Genomic DNA, 12,303 nt, shown 5'->3' with positions numbered 1-12,303 from the left:
AACCGTTACATATTGTCAGTAACTTATCATTTCAGACTGGAAAATGTCCTGCTAAAATGAAAATAGCGTAAATAGTTCCAATTTTTTAAAACGGAGACAAACATCAATTTACAAATCACCAACCAGTTTCCTTATTACCTCAATTTTCTAAAATTATCGAGAAGCTGTTTAATAACAGGTTGGACACATTTATTAATAAGAATGAATTACTAGCAAGTAGTCAATACGGATAGAGCGCTAACATTTCAACTTCTATGGCACTGATTGAAATCACGGAGTAAATTATAAATGCTATAGACCACAGAAAGTGTGCAGTTGCAGTATTCATGGATCTCACAAAAGCCTTCGGTTCAATTAATCACAGTAGTCTAACAACAAAATTAGAAAGGTACGGAATCAGAGGATTACTTTTGAATTGGGTTAAAAGCTACCTAGCAAACAGGAAGCAATTTGTAAAGCTAGGAGAATACAATAAAAAGCTAGGAGAATACAATATAAGTTTCCATATGACATGTGGAGTACCCCAGGGGTCAATATTGGGACCAAAACTGTTCAATTTGTATGTCAACGGCATTTTTCTAAAGTGACAAAGGACTTAAAGTTGGTATTATTTGCGGATGATACCACTGCCTTTTGTTCTGGGGAAAGCACACAAGAACTGATTAAAAAGGTCAAGGATGAAATGGTCATATTAAAGACATGGTTTGATAAAAACAGATTATCCTTGAACTTAAGTAAAACTAAAATAATGCTATTTGGAAAAGCAGAAAGGATACGTACAATCAAATACTAATAGACGAAGTGGACATTGAAAGAGTGAATGAAAATACATCATAATAGATGAAAAAATTAGTTGGAAATCTCTAAAATACACAACAATAGGTGGTGAGAAATACTTCAATATTGAATAAAGCAAAATTGATTCTTGATCAAAAAATCACTCCACACTCATTGAAGAATTCAATGTCACTTTAGTGGCATAAAGTAGAAATATTTGGGGGAAAAAGTTATAATATGGGAATAAAGTCAAAATATTAAGGAAATAAAGTCATAATGTTACAAGAAGAACATCTACAATTGAAATATTTTGAAAATGTACAGCAATAATGGGGAAAAAAGAGCACAGAATGAAGTTGATACTAATAATAGACCTTTTTTTCACTGATGTCACAAAGCTGAGATGCAGTCTTTTTTCTTGACATATACATAACTTCATAGCATATACATGTGTTCTTTCATTTTTCAGTATGTGGACCTGGCTGGAAAACGTTTGGACGCCCCTGCTCCAGAGGAATGAGGGAAGGTGGAGGAGTGCAAGATGTCCAACATCCACCAGTTGTGGCGGCATCGAGTGGTAACAAACTGCAGCTCTCCTCAGTTCCATGCCCATGAGGATTAAAGCAGCGCTGGATAATGTAGCTTGCGGCTTGTATAGCAGTATATACAGGGTCAGGCAAAATGATCTGACACATTTGTAGGTTAAATAGAAGGCAAATAAAGCAAAGAAACAAGAAAGTGTTTTTATTTTCAATGCCATTCTGTTTCATTATGTTTTAAAAATTAAATCAGTCAAATGGGATCCATTATTGTCCACACGCTCAATGCAGATCCAGTAGCTGTGAAGTTGGTAACCCATAACAAGATGGTGTTTCGGGCTGGTACGGGATCACGTCTACCAAGATTGACGTGCAAACGGAATGCTCGTTGTGTTGCAGTTACAGACTCGTTTGTTTTGATAAACGTTTCCACAATGAAAGCACGATGCTCACCAGTCCAATTCATGGCGGCAACTGAAAAAGAAACCAAAAACTATGGCATTATAAAGAAACAAAGCAAAATGGCATTATATGTACTTTTCGAAAATAAAAACACTTTTTTGTTTCTTTACTTTATTTGCCTTTTATTTAACCTACAAATGTGTCAGATCATTTTGCCGGACCCTGTACATACTATATACTATATCAGCTGTACACTGACTACTCTAAGTTGCAGCATCCGTCATTTCCTTTCTACTCCCTCTTTCCTCTCTCCTTGACCCAGACGTCTGTTCCCAGTCTCAGCTCCCCCTCGCCAGATTCCTGCGTAGGGGAAGAATGCACACACTGAGCCACAATTAACATTTCATTGCTACACACACACACACACACACACACACACCTATGTATGCAGGGTGCTTATACATATTCCTGAAGGGCAAATATTTGCAGAGGGAAAATGCTGCCTTGGAGCGACTCGGAGAGCGAGCGAGAGCAAGGGGGGTTAGTCACAGGAGGGGCTTTCACTGTAAAGAGACTGTTACAGTATAGCAGCAGTGTGGGTTGATGGTTGAATTAAACAAGGAATCTCAGCATAGGCAGGCAGTAGATGGAGCGTGGGGGCTGCGGTGACAGGTGGGGGGCAGTGTTTCTTGTTGCGATAAAGCACAGATCCATCAAAAAAGGTGAGGATTGTATAAGACCACCACAAAGGAAGGAGAGGAGAAAACTGCACGCCTCCATTTCCCCAAAGAACATCCCTGCTGCTGCTGCTGCTGCACCCACAGCTGGGAACACACACATACGCGCATATTACACAGACACATGCATTGCACACATCCAGCCCAGCTGTCTGGATGGGGGAGGGGTACATGCAGGGAGTCCACGAGGGATGATGATGATGGAGGGAAGGAGCATAAAAAGGAGGAAGAGAAAGGCAGCATTTGGGGGAAAGATGAGGAGGAATATTTGGGGTACAAGCGCACACACACAGTATACGGAGCTCATAGCAACATTTTTACAACACAATGTGGCTTGACAAGATTTGTGCCGGACAAAGCTAGAAAAAGATCTCACGCTCGCACACGCACACGCGCACACAGCCACCTGACTCAGCAGCATGCCCTCCATCACTATTCATCACACACATGCACATTCCGACAAGTACCCCCGCAGAGGGGTAATTGGGAAGTCAAAAACATAACATACACAAGGCCACATGTGAAAACATTGACATGCTCACTCGCACACACACGCACACACACACACACACACACACCACCAACGGCCGCTTCTCATCACTCTTAACAGCATTTTGGACTCAAGGATTCGCTGTAATAATTATGTGCAAAGCATAAATCTTTTGAAATATTTTAAAGAATATATACATATTTCAAACAATATTCACAAAAAAGACAAACAAACATTTAATTTGAATATGAAAATATACAATCTGTGGCATGATATTTTCTCGCTCCACTCATTTGCATTCATTTTGAAAATATGTTGTGTTACCCTTCCATCCATCCATTTTCGGTGGCGCTTGTCGCGGAGGCATGCTGGAGCCTATCCAAGCTGACTTCGGGCGACAGGCGGGGTGCACCCTGGACTGTTCGCCAGCCAATCGCAGGGCACATATAACAACCATTCACACTCACATTCATACCTGTGGACAATTTTTGAATGGTGGCATCACGCTCTTTCAAATTATTTTTTAAAAAGTACAAATAAAAGATAATATATACTACAGATGGCATTTACATTTCTTCCATTCATTTTTCCTTAAAATCTGATTTTAAAAGTATAACCCAATTTTTTCAATAAAAACTATATTTAAAAAAAATGCTCCATATATTTTTGTTCACTCATTTATTTAATATTGGCAATTGAATTGAATTTTGAAAACATTTATGTTAAAAAATAGACCATAACAATATAACCTAATACCTAATTTATAACATAATAACTCCTAATGAATTTTGAGGTAGAACATAGTACTCCGGCCGCACGGTGGTCTAGTGGTTAGCATGTTAGCAACACAGTAACAGTCTGGCGATTGGGAAGACCTGAGTTTGATTCTCCCTTGGGCATCCCTGTGTGGAGTTTGCATGTTCTCCCCGTGCGTGTGTGGGTTTTCTCCGTGTACTCTGGTTTCCTCCCACATTCCAAAAACATGCATGTTAGTTTAATTGGTGACTCTAAATTGTCCATAGGTATGAATGTGAGTGTGAATGGTTGTTTGTCTATATGTGCCCTGCCATTGGCTGGCGACCAGTCCAGGGTGTACCCCGCCTGTCGCCCGAAGTCAGCTGGGATAGGCTCCAGCATGCCCCCGCGACCCTAAAGAGGAGAAGCGGCATAGAAAATGGATGGATGGATGGACATAGTGCTCCTAGTGAAGAGTGTTCTTTGAAGTGCATGACGATCTAGTGATAGTCATGACATGCTGGAATAGTCCAGGATGAACATAGTACAGTGCTCGTGCAATTTCATGTTTACAACACAACCTTTCTCCGATTGCACACACACGCCAACCACCGACAACATTAGGTACACTTGCATAATTTAGTATCATAAACATACAATTTTTTGTTTTTCAAAGAAATTCATGGCTGGCATTGTGTCTTGGGGCGCTTTGGATTACTGATCTGAATCTCGGACAACTGTCATAATTAGTTTGCCAAGTGAGTCCAATTAAAAGAAAAGTAATTAAAAATGATGTTCCACATTATTAAGCACGCCACAGATTTCAGAAGAAGAGAAAAAGGATCTCTCTGCTGACAAAAAAAAGCGTCAAATATTGCAACGCCTTGGACAAGGCATGAAAACATTCAGTAAGGCTGATTCAGAAGACAGTATTGCCCTTTATGGTCATTGAAGGTGTGAAAATGACCTCAGCAAAGTATGTCAAGCTTCTGAGTGACCACTTTCTTCCATGGTACATTATGAAGAACCGTACCTTCTGTAGCAAAACGACATCCATGCATGACAATGCAACATCTTATGATGCAAAGAATACCTACCTCTCTGTCATTGGCTGTCATGGGCATAAAAGGAGAGAAACTCATAGTTTGGCCCCCTTTTTCCCCTGTCCTCAATCCAATTGAGAGCCTATGGAGCATCGTCAAGCAAAAAAATCTATGAGGGTGAGAGGCAGCTCACAACAAAACAGCAGCCTTGGGAGGCTATTCTGACATCTTTCAGCAAAGAAATTCAAGCAGAAATGCGTTAACATGTAACTCGGCCTGTTAAAATGTTAGCAATTGAAATAGCTTTTGCTTTCAGTAAATATGATCTTTTTATGCTACAAACAAATGACCATTTTCGGCTCTTAACAACCAGTGAAATGCTTTGCAACTCTGTTGTGCATAATAATGTGGAACAGTGCATTTTAAGTTTTGGATTTTGGAAAACAACAATGCTGTTATCGTTGGGAGGTTTGTTCAATAGCATTCAAATTGTACTCTAGAGGTTGATAACTTGAAAATTATGATGACTGTGATTTATAGTGACGATTTAGCACAATCAGAGAAAAATATCCCCACAACCCGAATGGGGATAAGCGGCATAGAAAATGGATGGATGGATGGCTAAAAATAGAATTTGCATAATAATTTGGAACACAGCGTATACACACACATATACTGTATATATATATATATATATATATATATATATATATATATATATATACACATTATATTACGACTGTCAAATTATTGAAAATTGCAATCAAATTAATCACGGCTTACAAATGAATTAATCATGATTAATCACCATTTGCAATTAGGGGCGAAATATGCCCTTTTTACTGCACTTTTTCGAACAAAAAAGATAAATGACAGGACGCGATTTTATATAATCCAAAAAAAAAACAAATCTAGAACACCGGCCTCTTTAATAGTAGCAGAACATTTGAATCACACGTTAACCCTGTTGTTATGAGCAATGATGGGTTGTGGTCAAAGACATCACAGAATTTTAAATACTGTATATACACACGTATATACATACACTATACATATATATGTGTAATATACAAACACACCCCCATAAATATACATACATACAACACATATACCTGTATATATAGAGACATACAGTACAGTATATATACATACATATATATGATAATGTTGAGTTCCAGCGATATGATAATGTGCAGCTTAGACAGCTGGAGCCATCAACCCATTCCTCCATAAGGAGCTGAGCTACATGCCGCTGAGAATGAGACGTCACATACACCCACTGCCTTATAAGGCAATTATCTATCGCTCCCTTCCTCCCCTCCCCTCCCCTCCCCTCTCGCTCTCTCACTATCTCCCTTTTGGCAGTGGGGGGAGGGATGAGTGGTTTCAATTATGAGTAACAAAGACCAAATTAGGCACCTGGCAATTTCAATATGGCCTCTTTGTCTGCGTCAAGTAGATAGGATGTGCTTTAGGCGGCGAGGAAATGTCATTCTATATAGGCGGCTCATATAGTCACCAGACACATCATTAGGTACACCTGCGCCATTCAATACAGGGTGGCTACATGCTACATGCTATGCGTGGTTACTTAGGGGTTTTATGGTGAAATAGCATTTTTCAAAATGCTCTGCTGGTTAAACACCGCGTGGTTACATTTTAGTGTTTTATAACAGCGTCTTCGTGGTTAAATATAATGCTTATGGTTAAATATGGTGACTTTATGGTTAAATGTAGAGTAAGGTTAGGTTACAGGTTTTATATCATGGTTCAATATGGTGTTTTGTATACGTCTAATACTTAAATGTAGCATTTTCATCATTAAACATGGTGGTTTTATCATGAAATGTAGTGCTCAGTTGTGAATAGCGACTTTGAATGTAGTGCTTTTAAGTGTTTTAATGGTTAAATACAATGTTGGAATGGTTTAGGTTCAATATGATGTCGGTTACGTAGTGTTTTCATTGTTAAATGGGGTGTTTATTATCATGAAATAGTGTTTTTATGGTTAAATGTCGTGTTGTCTTGGTAAATACGCTGTCTTTATCATGAAATAGTGTTGTTATGGGTAAATATCATATTTTCATTGGTAAACGTTAGTGTTTTCATAGTTAAATACAGTGGTTTCATAGTAAAATAGTGTTTATCATGGATAAATGGTGACTCTCGTCTTTAAGGTTTTAAGATCACATGATGGTTTACATTTACTGTTTTCGGTTAAACATCCAGTATATGTCCAGTATTTACTAACTTATGGTGTAAAAAATGGGTTTTTATGGTTTTTGCACCATTGAATGTCGCGTTCTATTGGTTAAATATGGTGTTTTTATGGTTAAATGTCGTGTTGTATGGGTTAAATACAGTGGATTGTTAAATGAAATAAAAGTACGGTCCTGCAATTTACCGTAAAGTAAAAAATAGAAACCAGAGAAACAAACATTATGAAAGCTCTTTCCATCATTTAAAACAGCAGCTACCAAGAAATCAAACACTGCATACTACAGTCCACAAAGGCTCAGCAGCAGGCCGTCATTGATCCGTGCACAGCGGCGCTGAGGCCCATTGACTAGTTTACGATCAATAGCCGCTGATTACTGAAGAAGCTAGCCTGGTTTAGTGGGATTTTTCACATAAAAATGCACAATATTCCAAATGAGGACTGTGTTGTGCGCAGATGCACTGCCAAGGCATGCAGATCGACTAATGAGGGATGGCAGGCTGCAGCTGCACTGTTGCACCCCGAAGCCGTTGCGCTTCTTTGCCAAGCAACTGCAGTGCGACGTTGCTACTTTTCACGGCGTCCTGCGGAAATGCATTTAAGGAAGCGACCACCGTGTCCTTTGTTTCAAGACAGAAACATCACCTTGTCATGCAGCGTGCGCTCAAGCCTCTTTTCCATGTCCGTATTTGGTGTGCAGTCGTCCTGTAATCCACCGAGCCGCTAGAGGAAAGGTGCTGACGTTGCCCTTTTTCCAAATCGACTACCTCCCACCCCACCGCCTCCGCCTAATCCAGCCGGCTGCAAGTCTGGGGGAATAATCCTGGATTAGGAGGTCCTCCCACAGAGCGGGCTATATGGGGGCCCCTCCGTCATATAGCAAGCGGTGCCCTAAGGCGCCATGTTATTCATATGGTGAGAGAACAAGAACCCATCCAAGAACAGGCAAGCGGTGTCTGATTAGTGTTGAATTGCATCGGAGTGTGCCTTGTCGCCCCGAGGGGAGCCGTGCAGACACATAATGCTAAAGAGGGATAATGCTGCATACTGTATCACACACACTTTTCATTGGACAGCACACCATGTCCTTTTCTAATTGCTGCTTTGTTACAAAACGGCAATTATTGTCTTAATGAGAGCCCTCACACTCTGTACGTGTGTTCTTCTACTGTGAATCAACAATCAAACAGTTGGCTTCGCTTCAAACGTGCGGCTAAAGGTACTGGACACAAAGTGTGCATTGATGCAGCTTATTGTCTTATTGTGGCGGGACAAATAACACTGCAGTATTGATATTTAACCACTAAAACGCTGCATTCAACCACAACAACTACATTTAACTCACAGCACTAACGCTAATTTTAGTCCTAAAAACACCATCTAAGCAGAGAAGCATGATATGTAAACATGAAAAGACTTCGCAAAAAACACCGAAAATGTAACTAAGGTAACAGCAAATGAAACCCCTAAAAACACAATAGTCCACCATGATGACCCGATAATTAACTGTAAAAACACAACATGGAACCATAAAACAATGTATTCAACAACGAAAACACCCAATTTAACCATAAAACACAACAGTTAACCACAATAACAGCATATTGGAACCTAAAAGCAATATTTAAACATGACGCTGTATTTAAGCGTAAAAAACAAACAATATAAATAAATCAAACAATATATTCAAGAATGAAAACCCCAAATTTAACCACAAACCAACAATATTTAACCATAACAATATATTTTACTTTAAAAGTACAATATTTAACCATAAAAGTGAATATTCAACCATGTTTACAATATATTCAACCCTAAAAGCATGATATGTAACCATAAAATCGACTATTTATAGTATTATAGCATAGTATAGTATAATATTCAACCATAAGAACACGCTCTTTAACTGTAAAAAACAATATCTACCCACAAAACAACTTACTTTAACCATAAAACAGAACATTTAACCCTAGAAATACAACATGTAACCACAAAAACAATGCAGTTAAGCATGGAAACACCAAATGTAACCACAAACCACAGGAATCCATGACAACGAACCATGTAAATACTGCATTTCACCATTCAGTTCGCCATCTATAGTGATGGGTCATGTTATTATCCATCCAAACAGTGAGTGGGTCCAGGAATGCTGTTTTCCTAAGAAATGACCACTAATTACAGTCCATTATTTTGGTACACAAGCCTATTAAAGGCTAGCACATAGAAGACAGTGGAAGTGGAAGTAGATAGACCGTATGTTAAAGGTTAGAGTGATTTTCACCATTTTCTGTAGCGAAATCAATAATACTCATGAGCCGGTGACACTGGTGAATCTCTCTCACGGTCGCACGCACACACACACACACACACACACGTTTATTTACCTGCATGGCTGCATGCCTGCGGGGACTCGAACTTGCGTCAGAGCCCATCTCCCAGAGCGGTGCAGAGAGGCCCAGCAGGGAAGCTGTGAATGTACACACATGTGTAGATGTGTGGACACATCACGGCAACATCACGATGACTCATTGCCTCCACAAGACTTACCTTTCTGGCGTCATTACACGCACAAAAAAACACGAGCTCGGGAGGGAGAAGAACTGAAACTCTCAATACTGTGTGCAACACGCACAAATACATGTCAGCTTGCAGCTCCGGGGATAAAGGTGCATCAAATGAAGCGTTCTTGACGTGAAGATAGCCGTGTAAAGGCATTGGGAGACATGGCGCGACCTCATGCTGCTTGAGTGGGCGCTTCCAGGCCATTAAAAGGTGCTTATGCTTAGTCATTACTGCTCATGATGGACCGTCTGCAGCGCCATTACAGTCCACGTGTACACATTAAACACAATTACTGCAGCAGACAAGGAAGAGGATTTTGCCCAAAATATGATCATCACACGTGTTTATGGGTGGGGTGGATGAAAATAATACGCCCTAAAGCTGGAACATGAGGAGTTGTGCTACATGAAGGCAGAAAGATGACGACACGCGGGCATAAAGAGATACTTTCAGTGTGCCCTGCTTGCAGACGTTTGAGTGTCTCGTTCGCCGTCATTGATGACGCGGCGCCGCGTCCTCACAGCCACCAAGGCTTGAATAGGAACCATTGTCATGATAAAGAGGCCGAGTCCATTTATTTGCATGCAACATCTATTTTTGTAGCTGAATGACGGCGTTGGTTGCGTGGGGGGGTTGGGGGTGAGGGGGGGTTGTTTGCAGCAGGGTGAATGCGGGCTGCTAATGTGTCTCCTGTCACACGGGCTCATCACCCTGAGACGCAAATGAAAGGCTGACAGTGAATACCGCAGGAAGGCACGGCGCTTGGAGATCAATTTATAGACGATAAGAGATCGCAGGCGTGCTAGTGCTATACGGCGGTTAACTTCTTTTTACACTTTATGACGGTAAACGCTGAAAGCAGGCAAGGAGGTCGGCGACTCATTCATTTACATTCATATCGTCGCCGGTCCTGCATTGCTCCTCGGAGAGGCTATCAATCGTGGGGGGCTAATGGGTTGTAATTGCATGCATCGCAAGCAGCAGAGGGGGTCTGGGGGTGGGGTGGGGGGTCTTAGCTCAATAGCACAATAATAATCACACATACAGTAGACAATTGCTTATGATGGATGAAGTCCCCGGGGGGCCGTGTCGGGGTACATGCCGGAGTCATTTTCCCCTTCGAAAGACATTAGAGTCACATCACGCATGAATTAGCATGATTCATACAAAGACAGGTTCAAGCAGGGGGGCTCACTCAGGACAAAACTCACACGTGCATGTTGGGGAACAAACTCAACACTGGGGGCTCCAAGGTTTGTACATGTTGTCAATTTCACTTTTTTTCCTTTTTACTCATGTTGGAAGCTTCCCCCCCCCGCACAGAATGCATATTGCAGAGCCACGTTTATTTCCTCCGAACATCTAATGTCATCTTCTGTGAACCAGAGAGTGGCCTGCAAGCTATGTGGCCCATGGCAGCGTAATGTCCGCCTGTTTGACACGTGATGTAAAGCATACAAAGTCATGGCCCGCAGGCCACATGAACAGCCTATAGAGGGGGGAAATCAAAGACACCCCAAGAATATAAGTGATAAAATAAGCCGACAACGTCGGGGCATGTTCCTAATGAGACTACGGATGGTGTCCTGGGGGATCTCCTCCCAGTTCTGGACCAGGGCATCCATGAGCTCCTGGACAGTCTGAGGAGCAACCTGGCGGCGCCGGATGGACCTAAACATAATGTCCCAGAGGTGTTCTATTGGGTTTAGGTCAGGTGAACATGGGGGCCAGTCAATGGTATCAATTCCGTCATCCTCCAGGAACTACCTGCATACACTAGCCACATGAGGTCGGGCATTGTGGTGGACCAGGAGGAAACCAGGTCCCACTGCACCAGCGTAGGTTCTGACAATGTGTCCAAGGATTTTATCCCGATACCTAATAGCAGTCAGGGTGCCGTTATCTAACCTGTAGAGGTCTGTGCGTCCTTCCAGGGATATGCCTCCCCAGACCATCACTGACCCACCACCAAACCGGTCATGCTGAATGATGTTGCAGGCAGCATAACGTTCTCCACGGCATCTCCAGACCCTTTCACGTCTGTCGCAAGTGCTCAGGTTGAACTTGCTCTCATCAGTGAAGAGCACAGGGCACCAGTGGTGTAGTTGCCAATTCTGGTGGTCTATGGCAAACGCCAATCGAGCTCTACGGTGCTGGGCAGTGAGCACAGGGCCCACTACAGGACGTCGGGCCCTCAAGCCACCCTCATGGAGCCTGTTTCTGATTGTTTGGTCAGAAACATTCACACCAGTGGCCTGCTGAAGATCATTTTGTAGGACTCTGGCAGTGCTCATCCTGTTCCTCCTTGCACAAAGGAGCAGATACCGATCCTGCTGAGGGTTGAAGGACCTTCTACGGCCCTGTCCAGCTCTCCTGGAGTAACAACGTAACAACAACAGCTGTCTCCTGGAATCTCCTCCATGCGTCCAGGTACCTCAGTGATGCCCTGGTCCAGATCTGGGAGGAGATCCCCCAGGACACCATCCGTAGTCTCATTAGGAGCACGTTGTCAGGCATGCGTACAAGCACGTGGGGGCCACACAAACTACTGAGAATCATTTTGAGTTGCTACAATGACATTTTAGCCAAATGGACCAGTGTGCTGCATCATCTTTTCACTTTCATTTTTGGGGTGTCTTTGATTTCCCCCCTCTATAGGGTGATCATTTTCATTTCTATCAAATGATGTGGCATCATTTTGTTACTAATACATCACCCACTTATTATCAGGAAAGATATTCAAGATCATTTTTCCCCCAGTTTAGATCTGATGTGTTTTCCAAGTGTTCCTCTAAAT

At 41.8% G+C, this 12,303-nt stretch overlaps 1 long non-coding RNA gene across 1 annotated transcript; it reads right to left on the bottom strand.

Annotated features, from left to right (window-relative positions):
• Positions 1-899: 899 nt before the first annotated feature.
• Positions 900-8,004, bottom strand: LOC129171331 (uncharacterized). The gene is made up of 3 exons (XR_008566773.1): positions 7,587-8,004; positions 4,778-4,865; positions 900-2,078 (listed from the first exon to the last, which is right to left on the bottom strand). It is a non-coding gene; the product is annotated as an uncharacterized LOC129171331 (long non-coding RNA).
• Positions 8,005-12,303: the final 4,299 nt, after the last annotated feature.

Source organism: Dunckerocampus dactyliophorus, chromosome 18 (genome assembly GCF_027744805.1).
Source record: "Dunckerocampus dactyliophorus isolate RoL2022-P2 chromosome 18, RoL_Ddac_1.1, whole genome shotgun sequence".
NCBI lineage: Eukaryota > Metazoa > Chordata > Actinopteri > Syngnathiformes > Syngnathidae > Dunckerocampus > Dunckerocampus dactyliophorus.
Note: the sequence above shows the minus strand (reverse complement) of the source record. Positions and strands in the feature narration are given on the sequence as shown.